Here is a 25,605-nt window from a genome sequence, read left to right on the forward strand (position 1 = left end):
TATTTCACATTTTGAAAAGAAATTTTAAAAACAGTATCCAGTAGAGAATTGAACAAGTATTATTACACAGAAGTTAGGACTGATTTTGAGACTTCTGATGTTTTCTGGGTAACTTTCCAGGGAAGTAGGTTGGAACTCTGCATAGTCTGAGTTGGATGTGTTTTGTAGGGTTCCCAATGTGGGCTAATTAGCCATTAAAAATTTAAACCTCCTGAACAATTCCGATATAAAAAATTACATCAGAACTTCTGAGGGGCTCCAACGCAAACTTTGAGGGCTAGAAGACCATAAGAAGTAGGAGTAAAGACCATTTGGTCCCTTGAGCCCACTCTACCATTCTGTAGAATCATGGCTCCTCTGTAGATCCAACACTCCTCACATTCACTTTCCTGACCTTTCCCTTTGATTCCCTTACTAATTAAGAATCTGTCCATCTCAGCCTTAAATACACACCAGGACTTTGTTCCCATAGCTCTCGGTAGCAAGGAGTTCCAAAAACACTCACCCTCCAAAAGAAGAAATTCCTCCCCATCCCAGTCTTAAATTGTGCTGAGACGTTCTGCTGAGACTATACCTTCAGGTCCTAGGCTCTCCCATGAAAGGATGAATCCTCTCAGCAATTACCCTGTCAAGAATTGAGGGGTCCGAACAGCCTAATCTGTTCTTGGTTGTTACTGTTGTACTCATCTTATCACCATCTGCAACTTCCCTCTAAAGTCATATATCATCTTGAATTGGGTTCTTTCAATATCACTGAGTCAAAGTTCCTGGCTCTCTCTTCCCAATGGCACTGTGGGTTTGATTAGATGAGATGATAGCATGAGACAAGACAGCACATATTTCCCCAAGACATGTACTTTAACTAATCAAAGAATTGCACTCCTGTTTGAAGCACCCCAGCAATAAACGTAGAGAATTGAATGCAATTGGAAAAGGAAGTGCTACTGAAATGAATATAATTCATGCATAGTCCCAGAGAAGCTCTAATGGCTGCTTAGTTCATATTTGCTTTGCAGAAGTACTTAATTATTAGAAATGGTAAGGCCAATGGAGAGAAACAGATTCTCCATTTGCACATTGAAGAAAGGTTGCACAGGAGTTTCAAAGAGTGAAGGGTGACTGGTTGAAGCATCTAATGGTCTTAATATGGTGGATGTGGAATGCTTCCTCTTATGGATCACCTCAGAAGTAAGGGGCACTGTTCTGAAATTGAGGGCTTGCCCTTTCAGGACAGAGATGAGATTTTCTTCTGTCAGAGAGTTGTTTGGAACTTTCTGCCTACGAAGGTGGTGCAGGTGGGGTCATGGAATGTTTTTAAGATAGAGATGGACAGGTTCTTGTTAGGAGGGAAATCAAGGGTTATCAGGATTAGTTGAGAACATGGAATTTGAAACAGAAACATATCAGCCGTGATTTTATTAAATGTGGAGCTGGCTGGAGGAGACAATTGGTCTACATCTGCATCTATTTTGTATGTTCGTATTTAACTCCTCCCCCTACCCCCCCACCACTATCTTCCAAGAACAAAGAGTTGATAAAGTAATGAGTTCAACAATTCATACTGTTGTGAAACATAAAAAACAAATCTCCAGAATTTGTCTCCATTATTGATACATGTACCTTTGACTTCTGAAGCATTGAGCTCTGAAACTCCCTCCCTAAATTCTACCTCTCTAATTCACTTTCTTCCTTCAATACACTCCATCAAACCAAATGCCTTGAGTAAGATTTTGGTCATCTGGCCTAATTCTGCTTTTCTGGTTTGACTATATTATGCCCCTGTGAAGTAGCATGGGATGTGAAAAACACAATATGAATGTAAGATTTCATTTATTCACACATCAGATGTGGGCATCGCTGGATGGCCAGCATTTATTGAGTTGCCCTTCAAAAGGTGTTGGTGAGCTGCCTACTTGAAGTGCTGTAGTCCATGTGATGTAGAGCGCAGCAGGTCAGGCAGCATCCAAGGAGCAGGAGAATTGACATTTCGGGCATGAGCCCTTCTTCAGGAATGAGGAAGGTGTGCCACGCAGGCTAAGATAAAAGGTAAGGGAGGAGGGACTTGGGGGAGGGGCGTTGGGAATGCGATAGGTGGAAGGAGGTTAAGATGAGGGTGATAGGCCGGAGAGGGGGTGGGGGCGGAGAGGTCGGGAAGAAGATTGCAGGTCAAGAAGGCGGTGTGAGTCCGAGGGGTGGGACTGAGATAAGGTGGGGGGAGGGGAAATGTGGAAGCTGGAGAAATCTGCATTCATCCCTTGTGGTTGGAGGGTTCCTAGGCAGAATATGAGGCACTCTTCCTCCAGGCGCGTGTTGCCATGGTCTGGCGATGGAGGAGGCCAAGGACCTGCATGTTCTTGGTGGAGTGAGAGGGGAAATTAAAGTGTTCAGTCACGGGGCGGTTGGGTTGGTTGGTACTGTAGGCGGCCTGTCTCCCCAATGTAGAGGAGGCCACATTGGGTGCAGCGGATACATTAAATGATGTGTGTGGAGGTGCAGGTGAATTTGTGACGGATATGGAAGGATCCCTTGGGGCCTTGGAGGGAAGTGAGGGGGGAGGTGTGGGCGAACGTTTTGCATTTCTTGCAGTTGCAGGAGAAGGTCCAGGAGTGGAGGTTGGGTTGGTGGGGTGTGTGGACCTGACGAGGGAGTCGCGGATGGAGTGGTCTTTCCGGAACGCTGATAGGGGAGGGGAGGGAAATATATACTTGGTGGTGGGGTCTGTTTGGAGGTGGTGGAAATGACAAAGGATGATACGATGTATCTGGAGGTTGGTGGGATGGTAGGTGAGGACCAGTTGGGTTCTGTCCTGGTGGCGATTGGAGGGGCAGGGTTCAAGGGCGGAGGAGTGGTAAGTGGAGGAGATGTGGTGGAGAGCACCGTTAACCACGTCTGAGGGGAAATTGCGGTCTTTGAAGAAGGAGGCCATCTGGGTTGTTCGGTATTGGAATTGGACCTCCTGGGAGCAGATGCGGCGGAGGCGAAGGAATTGGGAATATGGGATGGCGTTTTTACAGGGGGCAGGGTGGGAGGAGGTGTAATCTCGGTAGCTGTGGGAGTCGGTCAGTATATAGTAAATGTCCGTGTTGAGTCGGTCACCCGAGATAGAAATGGAGAGGTCTAGGAAGGGGAGGGAGGAGTCTGAGACGGTCCAGGTAAATTTGAGTTCGGAGCCGATCCCTGCCTCCACGCCGATCCCTGCCCCCACGCCGATCCCCGCCCCCACGCCGATCCCCGCCCCCACGCCGATCCCCACGCCCAACCTCGCCCCCACGCCCAACCCCACCCCCACACCCAACCCCGCCCAACTCTGTCCCCATGCCCAACCCCTCCCCCACGCCTAACCCCTCCTCCACGCTTAACCCATCCCCCACTCCCAGCTCCGGCGCCACACCAGGTCCTAGCTCCCAGCCCTGCTGTAATTTCACCATCCCTCCAGACCTCCCCATCTCTGAGGATGAAAGATCAGTCCTCAGCAGAGGCCTTACCTTCATCCCCGTACGCTCCCGGATTGACGAGTTCAACACGCGGCGAGACATCGAACGATTCTTCCTCCGCCTTCGACTCTGTGCCTACTTCTTCAACCAAGATTCTCGCCCACCCTCTGACGACCCCTTCTCCCATCTCCAACACACCCCATCCACCTGGACACCCCGTGCTGGCCTCTTACACACCCTCGATCTCTTCATAGCCAACTGCCGCTGCGACATTAACCACCTCAACCTGCCCACCCCTCTTACCCACTCCAACCTCTCACCTTCGCAACGTGCAGCCCTCCACTCCCTCCGCTCCAACCCCAACCTCACTATCAAACTGGCAGAGAAGGGAGGCGCGGTGGTAGTTTGCCACACCGATCTTTACATTGCTGAGGCTAAACGCCAGCTTGCAGACACCTCCTCCTACTGCCCCCTTGACCATTACTCCACCTCCCATTACCAAATCACCATCTCCCAGACCATCCATAACCTTATCACCTCAGGGGATCTCCCATCCATCGCCTCTAACCTCATAGTCCCACAACCCTGCACCGCCCATATCTACCTCCTGCCCAAAATCCACAAACCTGACTGCCCTGGCCGACCCATTGTCTCAATCTGCTCCTGCACCACCGAACTCATCTCTGCATACCTCGACACGGTCCTGTGCCCCTTAGTCCAAGAACTCCCCACCTACGTTCGGGGCACCACCCACGCCCTCCACCTCCTCCATGATTTTCTCTTCCCCGGCCCCCAACGCCTTATCTTCACCATGGACATCCAGTCCTTATACACCTCCATCCCCCATCACGAAGGCCTCAAAGTCCTCCGCTTCTTACTTTCCCCCCGACCCAACTAGTAACCTTCCACTGACACCCTCCTTCGACTGACTGAACTGGTCCTCACTCTGAAAAACTTCTCTTTCCAATCCTCCCACTTCCTCCAATCCAAGGAGTAGCCATGGGCACACGCATGGGCCTCAGCTATGCCTGCCTCTTCGTCGGATATGTGGAACAGTACATCTTCCCCAGCTACACTGGCACCACCCCCCACCTTTTCCTCCGCTACATGGATGACTGTATCAGCGTTACCTCGTGCTCCCACGATGAGGTTGAACAGTTCATCCACTTTACTAACACCTTCCACCCCGACCTCAAATTTACCTGCACCGCCTCAGACTCCTCCCTCCTCTTCCTACACCTCTCCATTTCTACCTCGGGCGACCGATTCAACACGGACATTTACTATATACTGACCGACTTCCACAGCTACCTAGATTACACCTCCTCCCACCCTGCCCCCTGTAAAAACGCCATCCCATATTCTCAATTCCTTTGCCTCCGCCGCATCTGCTCCCAGGATGACCAATTCCAATACCGAACAACCCAAATGGCCTCCTTCTTCAAAGACCGCAATTTCCCCTCAGACGTGGTTAGCGATGCTCTCCATCGCATCTCCTCCACTTCCCGCTCCACCAACCTTGAACCTCGCCCCTCCAATCGCCACCAGGACAGAACCCCACTGGTCCTCACCTGCCATCCCACCAACCTCCAGATGCATCGTATCATCCTTTGTCATTTCCGCCACCTCCAAACAGACCCCACCACCAAGGATATATTTCCCTCCCCTCCCCTATTAGCATTCCGGAAAGACCACTCCATCCGCGACTCCCTCGTCACTCTCTGGGTGAAGAAGTTTCTCGTCATCTCTGTCCTAAATGGTCTACCCCGTATTTTTAAGCTGTGTCCTCTGGTTCGGCACTCACCCATCAGTGGAAACATGTTTCCTGCCTCCAGAGTGTCCAATCCTTTAATAATCTTATATGTCTCAATCACATCCCCTCTCAGTCTTCGAAACTCAAGGGTATACAAGCCCAGTCGCTCCAGTCTTTCAGTGTAAGGTAATCCTGCCATTCCAGGAATTGACCTCTGAACCTCAATAGCCTGAATGTCTTTCATCAAATTTGGAGATCAGAACTGCACACAGTATTCCAGGTGTGGTCTCACCAGGGCCCTGTACAGCTGCAGAAGAACCTCTTTGCTTCTATACTCAACCCCTCTTGTTATGAAGGCCAGCATGCTATTAGCCTTCTTCACTACCTGCTATACCTGCATGCTTACCTTCATTGACTGGTGTACAAGAACACCCAGATCTCTCTGTACTGCCCCTTTACCTAAATTGATTCCATTTAGGTAGTAATCTGCCTTTCTGTTCTTGCCACCAATGTGGATAACCATACATTTATCCACATTAAACTGCATCTGCCATGCATCTGACCACTCACCTAACTTGTCCAGGTCACTCTGTAATCTCCTAACATCCTCATCATATTTCACCCTGCCACCCAGCTTAGTATCATCAGCAAATTTGCTAATGTTATTGCTAATACCATCTTCTATATCATTAACATGTATTGTAAAAAGCTGCGGTCCCAGTACTGTTCCCTGCGGTACCCCACTGGTCACTGCCTGCCATTCCGAAATGGAGCCATTTATCACTACTTTTTGTTTCCTATCAGCCAACCAAATTTCAATCCAAGTTAGTACTTTGCCCCCAATACCATGCGCCCTAATTTTGCTCACTAAGCTCCTATGTGGGACTTTATCAAAAGCTTTCTGAAAGTCCAGGTACACTACATCTACTGGATATCCCTCATCCAGCTTCAGAGTTACATCCTCAAAAAATTCCAGAAGATTAGTCAAGCATGATTTCCCCTTCATAAATCCATGCTGCCTCTGACCTATCCTTTACTACTATCCAGATGTGTTGTAATTTCATCCTTTATAATGGACTCCAGCATCTTTCCCACCACTGAGGTTGGACTAACTGGTCTATAATTTCCTGCTTTCTCTCTCCCACCTTTCTTAAAAAGTGGTACAACATTAGCCACCCTCCAATCCATAGGAACTGATCCCGAATCTATCGAACTTTGGAAAATCATCACCAACGCATCCACGATTTCTCGAGCCACCTCCTTCAGTACCCTGGGATGTAGACCATCAGACCTTGGGGACTTGTCAACCTTCAGACCTAACAGTCTCTCCAACACCAATTCCCTTAAGTTCAGGTCCTTCAGCCACTGTTACCTGAGGGAGATTGCTTGTGTCTTCCCCAGTGAACACAGATCTGAAGTACCAATTCAATTCTTCTGCCATTTTTTTGTTTGCCATCTTTGTTTCTGTCTTCAAGGGCCCAATTTTAGTCTTAACCATTTTTTTGCCTTTCACATACCTAAAACAACGTTTACTATCCTCCTTTATGTTATTGGCCAGTTTACCTTCGTACCTCATTTTTTCTCTGCGTATTTCCTTCTTAGTAATCCTCTGTTGTTCTTTAAAAGCTTCCCAGTCCTCCGTTTTCCCACTTAACTTTGCTATATTATACTTTTTCTCTTTTAACTTTATATGTTTCTTAACTTCCCTTGTCAGCCATGGCCACCCGTGCCTCCTCCTGGGATCTTTCTTCCTTTTTGGAATGAACTGATCTTGCAACTTCTGCATTATACACAGAAATATCCGCCATTGTTCCTCCACTGTCATCCCTGCCAAGGTATTGTACCATTGAACTTTGGCCAGCTCCTCCCTCATAGCTCCATAGTTTCCTTTATTCAACAGAAATATTGTCACTTCCGAATGCTGCCTGACCTGCTGCGCTTTTCCAGCAACACATTTTTCAGCTCTGATCTCCAGCATCTGCAGTCCTCACTTTCTCCATGTGATGTAGGTAAGTCCACAAAACTGAGAGGGAGGAGATTCCAGGATTTTGACTGACAGCGATGGAACGATGACATACTTCCAAGTCAGGATGGTGAGTGGCTTGAAGGGAAATTTGCAGGTGAGGTATTCCCATGTATCTACTGCCCTTGTCTTTCTAGATGGAAGTGATTGTGGGCTTAGAAGGTACAATCTGAGGATCTTTGGTGAATTTCTGCAATGCATCTTAGAGATGGTACACACTGCCACTACTGAGTATTGGCAGTAGACGGAGTGGATGCTTGTGAATGTAGACACATTTGTCTTGGATGATGTTAAGCTTCTTGAGTGTTGATGGAGCTGCACTCATCCAGACCACTTTTTAGCCAAAGCCTGAATGTTGTCCAGGTCTTGTTACATTTGCACGGTGGACCAGTGGTTAGCACTGCTGCCTAACAGCACCAGGGACCCAGGTTTGATTCCCGCCTCGGGCGACTGCCTGTGTGGAGTTTGCACATTCTTTCCATGTCTACGTGGGTTTCCTCCGGGTGCACCGGTTTCCTTCCACAATCCAAAGATGTACAGGGCAGGTGAATTGATCATGCCAAATTGTCCATTGTGTTAGATGCATCAGTGAGGGGTAAATATAGGGTAGGGGAATGGGTCTGGGTGGGTTACTCTTTGGAGGGTCGGTATGGACTTGTTGGGCCAAATGGCCTGTTTCCATATTGTCGGGAATCTAATCTAAAAAAATACATTTAAACATGGCTGTTTCACTATCTGAAATGTGATGAATGGTGCTAAAGATTGTGCGAACATCAACTTCTGACATTCCCATACAGGGAAGATCATTGATGAAGAAGTTGAAGATGTTTGGGCCTAGGACACTATCAGAGATGTCTCGGGGTTGAGATGATTGAGCTCCAACAACCACAGCCATCTTCCTTTGTGCCAGGTGTGATTCCAATTAACGGAGAGTTTGCAACCTGATACCCATTGATTCCAGTTTTGCTAGGGCTCCTTGATGCTACACTCAGTCAAATGCAGCCTTGATGTCACTCTCACTTCACCTCCGGAATTCAACTCTCTTGTCCATATTTGAACCAAGACTGTAATGCAGTCAGGAGCTGAGTGGCTCGGGAAGAACCCAAAGTGGGCATCACTGATCAAGTTATTGCTGAGCAGTTGCATTGTTCATGACACCCACCATCATTTTTTAATCTTGTGCAAAGATATGGGCAGAACTTTGGCTTTTGGACAGATCTTTGGACTTTTAAAAGAATAAAACATTCGCAGAACTATGCTGAGACTGCAAGCAATAAGCAGAAAAAAACCACCAGCAGACTTGGGAACATAGTTTCAGAGAGGTGTGAATTGAACAATCGACCCAAAACCAACGGACTCTAGCCCCAAGGCAGCTTTTACACCTTTGGTTACATAGCTGAGGCAGTGTGGAGCCGAGAGAGGTGATGTGAAGGCCTTGGCATCCAACTTCAATTAAGGACTTTTCGCACCTTGTCTAATAATTGGAAAGCCAATTAACCTCACAGAGAATACAGACTGAACAATGAGATTAGGAGACAGTGAGGTCTGCAGATGCTGAAGATCAGATTTGATAGTGTGTTGCTGGAAAAGCACAGCAGGTCAGGCAGCATCCGAGGAGCAGGAGAATCGACGTTTTGGGCCACAGCCCTTCTTCAGGAAACAACGTGACTACAGATTTGGCACAGAGATAACGGGGCCCACAGTTAGTATAAATGTCAGCCCTGATCTCACCTGGCTTGGAGCTTCTGAACCAAGTTCCAAGACAAGCCGAATCAAGAGGCTAAACAGAGAAGCTAAATCAAGAAGCCAGATCAAGAGCATTGTCGGAACAAAGGACATCCAAGATGGGGAAGCCAAACAAGAGATCCTTAACAAAACAGGCTTTGGCTTCCGAAACAAGAGAATTAGCGTTATAATTAGAATTAGCTTTATTGTCACATGTACCCCAATGAGTACAGTGAAAAGTTTACAAGTAGCCACTTACAGTGCCATCTCAGGTACAAAGGTACCTAGGTACAGCTTTTTCGGATCCAAGATTAGTTGCAGTGTAACCATGTCACCAACACATGGCTCCATCTTAGGTACAGAGTACCTAGGTACAATCCTTTGTAACAGAATAGTGAAATGAAGAAGAAAAATTTTACATTAGAGCTTTACACTGTATAACCATAGGTCACATAAACAAGAAGGAAACTTAAAAAGACAGCCATCAGAGTGTCTTGCCTCGGGCTTTCCGCTGCAGACCAGCGTGGGGGTGCCTCCACATGGTCTGACCACTGGCTGCTGGACCCGCTGTGCACTGGACCGCCGCCCCTGCTCCCCACTGAATTACTAATTGCTGGCATCTGGCCAGGGCTGGATGTCCAAAGCTGAAAATTCGAGAAGATAGAAGAAGAGAAGAAAAGCAGTTGTTGTGGTTATGTTTGCCGAGCTATGAATTTGGTTTGCACCTTTCTAGGTGACATCCTCAGTGCTGTGGAGCCTCCTGTGAGTTGGAATGTATTTGGTTTCGTTTCTGCTGCTTCCGGTTGCCGGTTCCAGTTGGTCGTTGCAGTGGTCAGTGCGTTGTGTCAAAGTCAATGTGTTTATTGATGGAATCTGTGGATGACTGTCAAGCCTCTAGGAATTCTCTGGCTGTCCTCTTTGACTTAACCTATTATCATTGTGTTATCTGAGTCAAATTTGTAGTCCTTGTTGTTTGTGTGTATAGATTTTAAGGATAGCTGGTTGTGGCATTTGGTGGCTAGTTGATGTTTATGAATGTAGATTGCTAGTTGTCTGCCTGTTTCTTTTATATAGTGTTTTGTGCAGTCTCTGCATGGAATTTTATACATCATGTTTGTCTGGCACATGATGGGTATTAGGTCTTTTGTTCTGATGAGTTGTCTGAGTTGGCTGTCGGTTTATGTGCTGTCATGAATCTGAGTGGTCAGAGAAGTCTGGCTGTCAGTTCTGAGATGTTTTTATATAAAGTTGAGCCGTTATTGTTATGGGTCATGGCATGTCCTTGTTGCATTGTTCAAACCAAGGCCCTATACTATATTGACGATCGAGAGTATACTGATGGGGCAGTAATTGGCCAGGTTGAATTTCTCCTACCTTTTGTGTATAGCACATACCAGGGCAATTTCCACACTGTTGAATAGATGCCAGTGTTGTAGCACCACTGGAACAGCCTAGCTAGGGGAGCAGCAAGTTATGAAGCACAAGTCTTCAGTATTATTGCTGGAATGTTATTGCTATTTGTTTATATTATTGCTGTTTGTTTAACCTTGGTTTACTGACTGCATTTTTAATCAGCAGGAGAATTCCAACACAGCTACCAACTGAATCTTATACATCAAATTGCTGCCAAAAAATGAAGATATAATACAAGATAGTCTGCAGCATGTGCTCCAACCAAAATGGGTGTGACTAATGAGTTCCAAGGCTGCTGTCTAATTTTGGATTGCAAATATTATTCACTTTGATCATTAATGGAATCCCTCCTTAATTGTGTAATAACTGCTTTACACCTTTTATTCTGAATTCAATGCCATTCATTTGACTGCCATTTGAATGATTGAGTATGCACACAGCACTTGACATCGACAGCTAAGGTTTGTGCAGAGATCCTAGCCATACTCTGAGTCACCCTGATCTGAGTGAATTTGTGGTGTGTTTACATATCCTGCAGTCTCTCATCTCATGCAACATTAAAGGGATATTGATGAATTGGTTACAGCTTTCCTTGGGTATATTAGAAGAGAAAAAGTAAATACAATGGAAGTTACTTATAGTGTGACTCAACATGCTGCAAGTTTGCTTATTAGGGTCTCATAGCTCCAAAAAGAAGTAAATCTTTAAGTCATCATTTTTGTGAGTTAAATATAGGAGAAAATAGAAGTTTTCTTGTTAACATAGTCCAGCTATAATGTGGTCCGGATAAAGCATGGTTTTACTTTTTAGACCACAACACCTACATTTTAAAAAACATCTACTCTGCAATAAGGTCATTTACTAAATCTCTTACTGTTATTTACAGTGAACTGAGATTGAGAAAGGCTATGGAACTTCTGACCTGAATGCAGCAAAAGACACACTGCGCAAACAATCTTAGATTAGATTCCCTACAATGTGGAAACAGGCCCTTCAGCCCAATCAGTCCACACCAATCCTCTGAAGAATAACCCACCCAGACCTGTTACCTCTGACTAATGCACCTAACACTATGGGCAATTTATCATGGCCAATTCACCTGACCTGCACATCTTTGTGATTGTGGAAGGGAACCAGAGCAAACCCACACAAGACATGGGGAGAATGTGCAACCTCCACACGGACAATCGCCTGAGGCTAGAATTGAACCTGAGACCCTGGTGCTATGAGGCAGCAGTGCTAACCACTGAGCCACCGTGCCACCCAGTCTTGTTAATGTGTTTGTCTTGAATACTGTTTATTTAGTAACTGTCTAATTGATTCAACTGAGAAAGTTACGCTGTTGCAGTAATGCATATTCTCAGAGGGTCAGAGTTTTAGACATGTTGATAGGATTGCATAGAAGGATTTGGGACTTTTTACTGTATACTGACATTAGGAGATTGAAGATTGAGATATTTCATATGATCTTTTCCTCAAAGACCGGACAAGAAAAAGAAACCAAACAAACTATGAGAAAAGCAAAATATTGTCAACCTTTAAAAAATTCACTTTGGGAATGTGGACTCTGCTGGCTTGTGACTGAAGAAGGGCTCATGCCCGAAACGTCGATTCTCCTGTTCCTTGGTTGCTGCCTGACCTGCTGTGCTTTTCCAGCAACACATTTTCAGTTCTGCTGGCTTGGCCAGCCTTTATCCATTGTTGTTCTTAAGAACGTGCAAGTAAGCTGCCTTCTTGAATGGCTGTAGCCTATTTGGTGTAAATACACCCATGTTGTCATTAGGGAGGGAATTCCAGGATTTTGACCCAGTGACAGTGAAAGAATGGCAATATATTTCCAAGTCAGGATGGTGAGTGGTTAGGATTGAGCTTGCGAGTGGTGGTGTTCCCGTGTACCTGTTGCCTTCGTCCTTCTAGGTGGAAGTGGTGGTAGTTTTGGAAGGTGTGGTCTAAAAACTTTCTTTCAGAACATCTTGTAGATAATACACACTACTACTAATGAGTGTCGGTGGTGGAGGGAGTGGATATTTGTGGATGTGGTGCTAGTATATTGAGCTGCTTTGTCCTGGATGGTGTCAAGCTCCTTGAGTGTTGTTGGAGCTGCACCCATTCAGCCAAGTAGGGAGTATTCCATCATACTTCTGATTTCTGTCTTGTAGAGAGTAGACAGGCTTTGGGGAGTCAGGCGCTGAGTTAATCCTACAGTATCCCTAGCTTCTGACCTGCTCTTGTAGTAACTGTAGGGCGAGTCCAATTTAGTTTTCTGATCCTTGGCTGTAGATTTTAAGGGGTTTAGTGATGGTAATACTATCAAATATCAAAGGGCATTGGTTGGATTGTCTGTTACTAGAGATGGTCAATACTTGGCATTTGTGTAGTGTGACTGTTACTTGTCACCCCAAACCTAGATATCGACCCAGTCTTTCTGTACCTAGACATGGACTGCTTCAGTATCTGGGGAGTCATGAATAGTGTGAGCATTGTGCAAACATCAGCAAACTTCTGATTTTGGAAATCAGAAATAAAGGCAGAAAATTCTGGAAATATTCGTAAGTTCAGCCAACATCTGTGAAGAGAGAAACAAAGTTAAGATTTCAGTTGAGTGACTATTATCAGAACAAACTAACCTTTGATTATGAAATAAAATAACAGCAGGCAATGTCATGATGCATACAAACTCTTTGGATTCAATGGAGTTTAATGATGCCTGGTATTCCCTCTGTTTATTGGGCACACTCAAACAGGGTGTTCAACTATAACACAATGCTTGATCGATGTATTACCATTTATTCACACTAATCAGACAAGGTCTGGATCCTTACCATCTGTCCCACTCTTACCTGAGTCCTGTAGCTAATCAGATCAGATTTGACCCTCTGCTTTTAGCTTCCCCTTCTGGAAAGGGTCTTCACATTTCAATGCGATAAATTCAAGCCCGTTGTATGCAGTACAAAGAGTATTTCCCACTAACCTCAGGAGTGGAATTGAGGTCAAAGGCAATTGGTTGAGTGTTTTATTAGAAGCTCAGGGAAGAACAGAATGGATGGATAGCAATGAATCAGAGATGCAAAACAGGATTAGGAGCCAGTATTAAAATATGTGAAGGAGAAATAACGAAAAGACAGAATGAGAAATGAAGAACAGAGAGAAGGTTAATTGAACATCAATTAAGTGAAACAGAAGGGGATCTGGAATGAAGATGAAGAGGAAAGGGAGGAAAGGCAGGAAAGAAAGGGGGAATGGAGACAGGAAATCGACATTAAGATCAATAAAGTCAAGGAAAGAGGAATTGAGAGAGTGAGAGACAAAGGTTGGAAGGTCTGATCTGATGATTAGGAACAGCCCTCTGTAGGGAAAGTGAGTAGCTAGAATTGACACTGTAGGTTAGAGATGTTCAATCTCTAGATCAGTAGCAAATAATAAATTGGAATAGCCAACAGGGTTTATGGGATATAATAGTCCAACATATTGTGAGCAGCTCCATATTTTCCCATCACTTAGTTCAACTCCTGCCTCCTGATGTCTCCTGTCACCACTAGCCCCAACCTCACTCCCAGCAGCACAGATCCAGTTTTGTTGGTGTCATTCCAGAACTGCTGGTGCTAACTGGGGGGTGGGGTGGAGAGCATGTATGGTGAGAGTAGGATGGAAGATGGGTTCTGAGCTGGTACCTGGGAGGAGGTGAAGGGAGGGAATGATGTGAGGGAGCGAGGGGATGGAGAGCTTAGAAAGGGTGACAAGAGTGGGTGAGAGGGGAGCTCTCTCAAGAAGGCAGCTCACCACCAACTTCTCAAGGGCCTTCCCTGGTAGTCTGGTGGTTAGGTTTCGGTGCTCTCACCGCAGCGGCCTGGTATTCCCCATCAGGGAATGGGATTTCTGCTTGGGTAATTGTGGCTGCACCGTGGCTCAGTGATTAGCACTGTTGCCTCACAACGGCAGGGACCCAGATTTGATTCCAGCCTCAGGTGACTGTCTGAGTGGAGTTTGCACATTCTCCCTGTGTCTGTGTGGGTTTCCTCTTGGTGCTCTGGTTTCCTCCCACAATCCAAAGATGTGCAAGTTAGGTGAATTAGCCATGCTAAATTGCCCATGGTGTTCAGGAATGTGTAGGTTAAGTGCATTAGTCAGGGTTAAATGTAGAGTAATAGTGTTGGGGAATGGATCTGGGTGGGTTATTCTCCAGAGGGTCAGTGTGGATTGTTGGGCCAAAGGGCCTGTTTCCACACTGTAGGATTCTATGATTCTGTGAATTAGGGATGAGCCATGGATGCTGGTCCAACCAATGACATTCACATCCCATTAATAAATAAAAAAAACTTGAAAAACATTAATTAATTGTAATGTTCTTAGGGATAGGCTCAAGTCATAAAAAGCAGTAAAGAAGTGTATTTTTTTTGTTTCTATGTTTTCTAAAATAGTATGTGCTTCATTAAAATTTGTAATACATTGCTGTCTCAGTTTAACAATTTGCAATCTGGGCTATTTAATATAAACATACAGGAATGCAGGCCATAGGATATCATTGTATTTTATGAGGATATCGTCACCATAACATTTCCCATGCATTAAGTACAACATTTTTTAACTGTAGCTATGTAAATCAGCAATTGCACCATCCAAGTTATGCCAAAGCCATTTAGAATATTATTAATCTAAGACACTGACTCAGTTGTTTACTCTTGCAGGTTATTTCGTGCAGGCACTTCTTGGCTTTGTGCCCGATTGGTTTTTATTCAATACACATTCAGAAGGTCTACTTGAATAAGATGTACGGATGTTGCAAACTCCCCATGTGAAGAAGTAGTTTTTTATTCCACTGTAGCTTTGACTGGCAGCTCAGTGGTAGTTAGTATGGATGCAAAAAGGAGTCAAAAGACAATCTTCCTCTCTCTTTTTCTGTCTCTGTTTCCCTCTTATCTGTCAGCCAAGGCCAGAGAGACATAAGACTCTTGATAGAATGGATATAGTGTGTAAGACACAATCAATTATCTTTGTGATTGTTAATTTCAGATTAAGATTCAGCCTAAAAAAAGGTCATGGTCTTGTTGTTTATTGTTTTAAAAATGTAATAAATGCTAGAAAATGTTCGATCTAAAAAACTTTATTCTGTTTCTTCATGTTTTTAAAATAAGCTAATTTGTGTCTTTCCAATTATGTTTCCCTCTCTAGAATGCTTTACTATCAACCCTTCAATAAAGACAAAATAACAAGAGGCTTCACATGAGTCTTATAGTATTCAAGGCAAATAATAAGTTTGTATTGTATTTCTTGAATCATATTGCTGTTGAACAAGTATTTGGCAGGAAATTTGCACTTCCAGATGCTAAAGGACACAGAATTTGCTTAAGGGGGTGACTGATGACATTGCATCTGAAGTAATCTAATGCAGTTCAGTGAAATCTATAAGAATATGAAATATAAAGGTTTCTAAACATTTAACTTATTTCAGAGCAGTAATGGAGTCCTAAATCATTCAAGACCTATTTTTGTAACTTGTGATGTTATTTGAATCCTAGAATATGATCACTTCCCAGTTATCATTCTGGGCTGACCTTTCTTCTCTGTGCCAATCAATTGAGTGTTCCTGATGGCATTAAAACTTAAATGGTTGCTGTGTGCTTAGCTCTTTGTTTGATTTACTGCTGTGTAACTCACTGTTGGCTATTTATTATTATACAACTAAATGGTTTGCTTTGAAAACAGAATACCTGCATTTCAGGGAGACAGGCATAATGATTGAAGTTTTCCAGTTGAGGCCGTATAACATAGGTGAAAGAGTAATGACTGTTGTTTGACATAGAGCATGATGGTATATCATGTTACAGTGCTAATATTTTTTATATAAGTTGTTAACCTTAAAGGACCAGTTGCAATTTTTCATATTCTAACAAAAAACTCTTCCCCTAACTGCATAAAGTGGAACTACTCTGGCAGCACATTTAGATTGCTTGCTGATCATTTTTTGCATAGTTTTAACAACCATCGATATTATCTTTTTCATCGCAATTCCAGAGCAATTTGCAGCATAAAAATCTGGACGCAATGAAGTAATAACAAAAGAAGCGCTAAGTTGGGGAACTTCCCATGACGTGAGGTGGACAAAGGGATACAGAATTTGATTTGCAGTTCAACTCAATTTATTCACAAAATATTCCTTATTTAAAACACCACGTGAGCATTTCTCAAATTCCCACAATATTTACTCTCTATCTAGCTCTACCAGCAATGATCCATGTGTTTGAGCTGGGCTGTTGGAATCTCCTTCCCCTGTGATGTAGGGCTGGCTCTCTTCCATGAAGGTGGGTCTCTCAGGTCAGGACAGATCTTCTCCGTGGTCTTCTTGGGTTGCTGCACAGTCTTCTGCCACAAATCATTGCTGCAAGTTTTCGTTTAGGGGATGGCTTCCAGGTGTGTTTTTTTTATCACCCCCCCACCAATCCTGGACCTTCCAGAAGGTTCTGTGTTCTTTGGCCATTAGGGTCGCGAGTGGGGTTCAAATCATCCAATGGGGTTGAACCAACATCCTTCACTGTTGCCATGCTGTGGAGGTGTAAAGTGTAAGCTGACAGGCACTGGTTGGAAGTCAAGGTGCCAGAAAGTTTGATTGATGCTTCTCTATTACACACTCTTGTACTGGTTATAAGTGGATCCCCCTGAACCTTTGTGGTGTTTTTAACCTTGGTTTCTACTGTTTTCTGTAGCCAATAGCTGGTGACTGATGTTTAATTTAGAGTTGTGGGTGTGGTGCTGGAAAAGCACAGCAGGTCAGGCAGCATCTGAGGAGCAGGAGAATCGACATTTTGGGCAAAAGCCCTTCATCAGGAATGAGGCTGTGAGCCAGTGGGGAATGGTGGGGGTGTTGCTGAAATATATGGGGGGGGGGGGTTGGGCTGAAGGAAAGGTAGCTAGAGTCTGATAGATAGAGGTGGATGTAATGGTGATAGGTCAGAAAGGAGGGTGGGATGGACAGGTGGGAAATGTCATGAGGGTGGTGAGTTGGAAGGTTGGAACTGAATAAGATGGGGGAAGGGGAAATGAGGAAACTGGTGAAATCCACATTGATGCCGTGTGGTTGGACGATCCTGAGGCAGAAAATGACGTATTCTTTCTCCAGGCATCGGGTGGTTAGGGAGTGGCGATGGAGGAGGCCAAGGACCTGCATGTCCTTGGTGGAGTGGGAGGGGAAGTTGAAGTGTTTGGCCACAGGGCGGTGGAGTTGGTTGGTGCGGGTGTCCCAGAGATGTTCTCTGAAGCGCTCTGCGCGTAGGCTTTAAGCACTGGTTGGCTCCCAGAGAGTGACTGACATCAGGCCAGACTTGCAACAAAATAAAACAGTAATTTTGAAGGTTTTAATGTAAAGGAGGGAGTGGCCAATCTGTACACAGCCAGAGTGCAGAAACAGCATTGCAATGATGACCAGATAATCTATGTTTTCTTTGATGATGTTGACCAGTGCATCAGGAAGACCTCATCTAAGCTTCTTCAAGGGAAATTGTGGAAACTCAGTTTAGTGTCCAATCTGAAAGTTACCATGGTTCATCTACTGGTTACCAATGACCACTGGTCATTATTGTCTCCAGGAGATCTTAATATGTGAACAATAATATGCCAGTCTGTGAACTCAAACGATTCCCAGCAAATGGTTTATTAAATGTTTCCAAAAATTAAGTTCACAATCAACCATGCATTTACATTTTGACAATAAAAATAATCAGCAAAATCTTGTAATATTGAAGCATCAGTTTATTTTCCTTCATTTGGCTCCCAGAGAGTGACTGACATCAAGCCAAACTTGCAACAAGATTTTTATCGCTGACAAGGTTCTGTATGAAAACCAAATTAGTTTTGACAAGATGTCACATTCGAGAATTGAATGAACTCCTCTGTTATTAAACCATTCTACACAAATAAAAGGGTCAGGCCAAATCTGCTAAATATATGCAAGCCATCATGGAGAGACTGCCAAAGTAAATAGTCATTGCAGGGATGTGGAGAGCTGTCAGTAGCTGCCTTGGGGTGTTGGGGGCAGTCAACATTTCTTCTGAGAAAAGGAATCAAGTATGTTAAGCTGAACATTTATGTTACGTACAGAACATTTTGACTCAAAGTGAAACTCACAGCACTGGATTTCATGAGGTTTAGCAAAGTTATATATAACTTACATGATGCCATTTTTGCTTATGAACATATGTAAATGGTGGACAGTAAAATAGAAATGATTTTCTTGAGCCTCATGCTTTACTGTTTTGTATAATTCAGCACAATGTCAATGTGTCCAAACACTCCACTTGTTTCCACAAAAGCCTTTTTGCGTGGTCTTGTTTTGGACACTTTTAACAGTTTAGGCATTAAAAACGTTTCACCTGTTGTCAAGGGCTGTTGTCAGTGAGGAGGACAAGTGAGACACAGAATTCAGTTTGCGGTTCAACTCCATTTTATTAACAAAGTCTTCCTTATTAAAATATTATGAGAGCATTCCCACAACATTTGCTGTCTATACAGCTTTATCCATCTGAAAAAGGATATTATCTGCAGTGATCTATGTGTTTGAGCTGGGCTGAAGGAATTTCCTTCCTCTCTGATGTAGGATGAAAGTGGATTTCACAGGGACCATGATGGATCTTTTTTCTCTCTCACTTTTTGGGTTGCCGCACTGTCTTGCTGTGAGTCTTTGCTGCTGAGGAGTGGCTTCCAGGAGTGTGTTTTTATTCCCCCTTTGACCAATAGGATAATTAGATTAGATTATTTACAGTGTGGAAACAGGCCCTTCGGCCCAACAAGTCCACACCGACCCGCCGAAGCGCAACCCACCCAGACCCATTCCCCCACATTTACCGCTTCACCTAACGCTATGGGCAATTTAGCATGGCCAATTCACCTAACCTGCACATTTTTTTTGGATTGTGGGAGGAAACCTGAGCACCCGGAGGAAACCCACGCAGACACGGGGAGAATGTGCAAACTCCACACACAGTCACCAGAGGCGGGAATTGAACCCAGGTCTCTGGCGCTGTGAGGCAGCAGTGCTAGCCACCGTGCTGCCCACGGTAATCTAATCTAATCATGAGCAGGGTTCAAATTCTCCAATGGGGTCACACCAACATCCTTCATCCATGCCGTGCCAGGAAGGATAAAGTGCACATACGAAGGCAGTCAGGATGCCAGAATGGCTGATTGACACTTCTCCAACACCGTCCTCAGGCTGGTAGCAACTGGCTATTTGTGAGTCTTTGTGGCCTCTTTGGTTTCCATTGTTCTCTGTAATCAATAACTACTGATTGTCCCAGAGTTTTACAGCTGACTAAATACTTTTGAAGTTAGTTCAATGAAGTTAGGAAATTAACATCTAATTGTTGCTAAGATATATGTTAAAAAATTATATATACAGAGGATAAGACAAATGAAAAGGCACTTGAAATTGCAAGAGCAAAGAAGAACTCTAAAAATTAGCTTCCAAGAAATAAAATGCCAGTATTCTGGCCATTTGATCAGAATTGAAAAGCTACTCAGATCTCTTTTAAAGGGCATTTGGATGAAGAACATTGCAGAGTGGTTGCAGATATATGATGGTGGATGTGTGAGATGGTACTTCAGACAGATGCGGCATACCCATACTACAACAGACTTACACGCTGAGGTGCAAGCAGCAATAGCAGCACTTTCTTGTATAATTTATACATGGTATTGCAGTGATCTTCTAAATACGTTTATCTATATTTTGGAACAAAGAACAATATAGCTTAGGAACAGCCCGTCCAAGCCTGCATTGACACATTTTGTCCTTACATACTAAAACTGTCATCACTTACAGGATTGTGTTCCTTATTCCCTTCTTATTCATGGATTAGTCCAGGTCTTTCTTGAATGCTGCTATTGTGTCTGCTTTCACCACCTCCTCTGGCAGTGCAATCCAGGCACTCACCACTTTTTGTGTGAAAAACCTGTCTCTCTCATCTCTTTTAAACTTGCCCCTTGCACCTTGAATTTGTGTCCCCTAGTAATTGACCAATAAATCCTGGGAAAAAGCTCCATACCTTCCACTCTATCTATGTCTTTGATAATGTTATAAACTTCTGTCAGGTCGCCCTTCAACATCCTGTGTTCCAATGAAAACAAACCTTGTCTATCCAACCTTTCTTCATAGCTAAAATCCTCCATACCAGGCAACATCCTGGTAAAATAGGTGAGTGGAGGAGGGGATGAAGGTGATAGGTCAGGGAGGAGAGGGTGGAGTGGATAGGTGGAAAAGGAGATAGGCAGGTAGGACAAGTCTGGACAAGTCATGGGGACAGTGCTGAGCTGGAAGTTTGGAACTAGGGTGAGGTGGGGGAAGGGGAAATGAGGAAACTGTTGAAGTCCACATTGATGCCCTGGGGTTGAAGTGTTCCGAGGCAGAAGATGAGGCGTTCTTCCTCCAGACATCTGGAGGTGAGGGAGCGGCGGTGAAGGACTCTTGTCCTCGGCAGAGTGGGAGGGGGAGTTGAAATGTTGGGCCACAGGGCAGTGTGGTTGATTGATGCAGGTGTCCCGGAGATGTTCCCTAAAGCGCTCTGCTAGGAGACGCCCAGTCTCCCCAATGTAGAAGAGACCGCATCGGGAGCAAAGGATACAATAAATGATATTGGTGGATGTGCAGGTAAGACTTTGATGGATGTGGAAGGCTCCTTTAGGGCTTTGGATAGAGGTGAGGGATGAGGTGTGGGCACAGGTTTTACAGTTCCTGCAGTGGCAGGGGAAGGTGCCAGGATGGGAGGGTGGGTTGTAGGGGGGCGTGGACCTGACCAGGTAGTCACGGAGGGGACGGTCTTTGCGAAAGGAGGAAAGGGGTGGGGAGGGAAATATATCCCTGGTGGTGGGGTATTTTTGGAGGTGGCGGAAATGTCGGCGGATGATTTGGTTTATGCGAAGGTTGGTAGGGTGGAAGGTGAGCACCAGGGGTGTTCTTTCCTTGTTACGGTTGGAGGGGTGGGGTCTGAGGGCGGAGGTGCGGGATGTGAATGAGATGCGTTGGAGGGCATCTTTAACCACGTGGGAAAGGAAATTGCGGTCTCTAAAGAAGGAGCATCTGGTGTGTTCTGTGGTGGAACTGGTCCTCCTGGGAACAGATACAGTGGAGGTGGAGGAATTGGGAATACGGGATGGCATTTTTGCAAGAGGTAGGGTGGGAGGAGGTGTAATCCAGGTAGCTGTGGGAGTCGGTGGGTTTGTAAAAAAGGTCAGTGTCATCATTAATGGAGATGGAGAGATCCAGGAAGGGGAGGGAGGTGTCAGAGATGGTCCAGGTAAATTTAAGGTCAGGGTGGAATGTGTTGGTGAAGTTGATGAATTGCTCAACCTCCTCGCGGGAGCACGAGGTGGCGCCAATACAGTAATCAATGTAGCGGAGGAAGAGGTGGGGAGTGGTGCTGGTGTAATTACAGAAGATCAACTGTTCTACGTAGCCAACAAAGAGACAGGCATAGCTGGGGCCCGTACGTGTGCCCATGGCTACCCCTTTGGTCTGGAGGAAGTGGGAGGATTCGAAGGAGAAATTGTTAAGCGTGAGGACCAGTTCGGCCAAACAAATGAGAGTGTCGGTGGAAGGATACTGTTGGGGACGTCTGGACAGGAAAAACGGAGGGCTTGGAGGTCCTGGTCACGGCGGATGGAGGTGTAGAGGGATTGGATATCCATGGTGAAGATGAGGCATTAGGGGTCAGGGAAACGGAAGTTTTGGTGGAGGTGGAGGGCGTGGGTGGTGTCTCGAACGTATGTGGGGAGTTCCTGGACTAGGGGGGATAGGACAGTGTTGAGGTAGGTAGAGATGAGTTCAGTGGGGCAGGAGCATGCTGAGACAATGGGTCGGCCAGGGTGGTCAGGCTTATGGATACTACCAACTGTAAGTACAACAAACTTTTATCTACCCACCTCCATAACCAGCGATCCTCAAACATTCCAGTAGATTCCCCTGGCCTCGGAAACTAATCAGACGCCATTAGCCATGTGGTTGATGCAGCTGCCACCCCCACGCTGATTGATTATGTCACTTCCACCTCCATCATGGCCAGTCCCACAACCACTTCCGCCCCTCACAATTCCTCATGCATCACACGTGACATCACTTCCACCCCTCACATCATTGCTGATGCCACACGCTCAGTGATTTCCGCCACCCCTACTGCCATGGTCACCACCACTTCCGCCCCCACAAGCGCCACTCAAGTGCATTCTGCTGACACGCCCCCCCCACAGACCACACTGTCACTATCCCCACCCCCCAGAACCCTGAGGGGAACACTACCCCTGCTCATGACTCCACCCCCATTCCCCCCACCACCACACCCACTCCAATTACAGGTTCCGCCCGCACTCCCAGCTCCACACCCACACCAGATCCCAGCTCCCAGCCCTGCCGAGTTTTCACCATCCCTCCAGACCTCCCCCTCACTGAGGATGAACGATCAGTCCTCAGCAAAGGATTCACCGTCATCCCCCTCCGTCCATACATCAATGAATTTAATACACGCCGTGACGTCGAACAATTCTTCCGTCGCCTCCACCTCCAAACTTATTTTCACAATCAGGACTCCTGTCCACCTTCCGAGGACCTCTTCGCCCACCTCCAACACACTGCATCCACCTGGACACCCCGCGCTGGCCTATTACCTGCCCTCGAGGAGAAAGTGAGGACTGCAGATGCTGGAGATCAAAGCTGAAAATGTGTTGCTGGAAAAGCGCAGCAGGTCAGGCAGCATCCAAGGAACAGGAGAATAAGAAGGGCTTATGCCCGAAACGTCGATTCTCCTGTTCCTTGGATGCTGCCTGACCTGCTGCGCTTTTCCAGCAACACATTTTCAGCTATGACCTGCCCTCGACCTCTTCATTTCCAACTGCTGCTGGGACATTAATCGCCTCAACCTGTCTACCCCCCTCCCCCACTCCAATCTCTCACCCTTACAACGTGCAGTCCTCCAATCCCTCTGCTCCAATCCCAACCTCACCATCAAGCCAGCGGATAAAGGGGGCGCAGTGGTAGTCTGGCGCACTGACGTCTACACCGCTGAAGCCAAACGCCAACTTGAGGACACCTCTTCATACTGCCCCCTCGACCATGACCCCACCCCACATCACCAAACCATCATCTCCCAGACCATACAGAACCTCATCACCTCAGGAGATCTCCCACCCACAGCTTCCAACCTCATAGTCCGGGAACTCCGCACTGTCTGGTTCTACCTCCTTCCCAAGATCCATAAGCCTGACCACCCTGGCCGACCCATTGTCTCAGCATGCTCCTGCCCCACTGAACTCATCTCTACCTACCTCGACACTGTCCTATCCCCCCTAGTCCAGGAACTCCCCACATACGTTCGAGACACCACCCACGCCCTCCACCTCCTCCAAGACTTCCGTTTCCCCGGTCCCCAATGCCTCATTTTCACCATGGATATCCAATCCCTCTACACCTCCATCCGCCATGACCAGAGCCTCCAAGCCCTCCGTTTTTTCCTGTCCAGACGTCCCCAACAGTATCCTTCCACCGACACTCTCATTTGTTTGGCCGAACTGTTCCTCACGCTTAACAATTTCTCCTTCGAATCCTCCCACTTCCTCCAGACCAAAGGTGTAGCCATGGGCACACGTATGGGCCCCAGCTATGCCTGTCTCTTTGTTGGCTACGTAGAACAGTTGATCTTCCGTAATTACACCGGCACCACTCCCCACCTCTTCCTCCGCTACATTGATTACTGCATTGGCGCCACCTCGTGCTCCCGCGAGGAGGTTGAGCAATTCATCAACTTCACCAACACAATTCCACCCTGACCTTAAATTTACCTGGACCATCTCTGACACCTCCCTCCCCTTCCTGGACCTCTCCATCTCCATTAATGACGACCCACTTGACACTGACCTTTTTTACAAACCCACCGACTCCCACAGCTACCTGGATTACACCTCCTCCCACCCTACCTCTTGCAAAAATGCCATCCCGTATTCCCAATTCCTCCACCTCCGCCGCATCTGTTCCCAGGAGGACCAGTTCCACCACAGAACACACCAGATCGCCTCCTTCTTTAGAGACCGCAATTTCCCTTCCCACGTGGTTAAAGATGCCCTCCAACGCATCTCATCCACATCCCGCAACTCCGCCCTCAGACCCCACCCCTCCAACCGTAACAAGGACAGAACGCCCCTGGTGCTTACCTTCCACCCTACCAACCTTCGCATAAACCAAATCATCCGCCGACATTTCCGCCACCTCCAAAAAGACCCCACCACCAGGGATATATTTCCCTCCCTACCCCTGTCCGCCTTCCGCAAAGACTGTTCCCTCCGTGACTACGTGGTCAGATCCACGCCCCCCCTTCAACCCACCCTCCCATCCTGGCACCTTCCCCTGCCACCGCAGGAACTGTAAAACCTGCGCCCACACCTCCTCCCTCACGTCTATCCAAGGCCCTAAAGGAGCCTTCCACATCCATCAAAGATTTACCTGCACATCCACTAATATCATTTATTGTATCCTTTGCTCCCGATGCGGTCTCCCCTACTTTGGGGAGACTGGGCGTCTCCTAGCAGAGTGCTTTAGGGAACATCTCCGGGACACCTGCACCAATCAACCACACCGCCCCGTGGCCCAACATTTTATCTCCCCCTCCCACTCTGCCGAGGACATGGAGGTCCTGGGCCTCTTTCACCGCCGCTCCCACACCACCAGATGCCTGGAGGAAGAATGCCTCATCTTCCGCCTCGGAACACTTCAACCCCAGGTCATCAATGTGGACTTCAACAGTTTCCTCATTTCCCCTTCCCCCACCTTACCCTAGTTCCAAACTTCCACTTCAGCACTGTCCCCATGACTTGTCCGGACTTGTGCTACCTACCTATCTCCTTTTCCACCTATCCACTCCACCCTCTCCTCCCTGACCTATCACCTTCATCCCCTCCTCCACTCACCTATTGTACTCTATGCTACTTTCTCCCCACCCTCACCCTCCTCTAGCTTATCTCTCCACGCTTCAGGCTCTCTGCCTTTATACCTGATGAAGGGCTTTTGCCCGAAACGTCGATTTCGCTGCACCTTGGATGCTGCCTGAACTGCTGTGCTCTTCCAGTACTACTAATCCAGAATCTGGTTTCCAGCATCTGCAGTCATTGTTTTTACAACATCCTGGTAAAACTTGTCTGCACATTCTCCAAAGCATCCACATCCTTCTGGTAGTGTGGCAACCAGAACTGTATGCAATATTCCAAGTGTGGCCTAACTAAAGTTCTAT

General features: G+C 46.2%; 1 long non-coding RNA gene across 1 annotated transcript in view; it reads left to right on the plus strand.

The window, feature by feature from the left end:
* Positions 1-17,128, plus strand: part of LOC148139802 (uncharacterized) — a 46,428-nt gene extending 29,300 nt beyond the window's left edge. Inside the window, exon 3 of the long non-coding RNA XR_015753532.1 lies at positions 15,518-17,128. This is a non-coding gene — a long non-coding RNA (uncharacterized LOC148139802). The remainder of the gene's footprint in view (positions 1-15,517) is intronic.
* Positions 17,129-25,605: the final 8,477 nt, after the last annotated feature.

This window comes from Chiloscyllium plagiosum, unplaced genomic scaffold, assembly GCF_037043375.1.
Source record: "Chiloscyllium plagiosum isolate Xiang-an unplaced genomic scaffold, Cpla_swu_hap1 HiC_scaffold_37, whole genome shotgun sequence".
Classification (NCBI taxonomy): Eukaryota; Metazoa; Chordata; class Chondrichthyes; order Orectolobiformes; family Hemiscylliidae; genus Chiloscyllium; species Chiloscyllium plagiosum.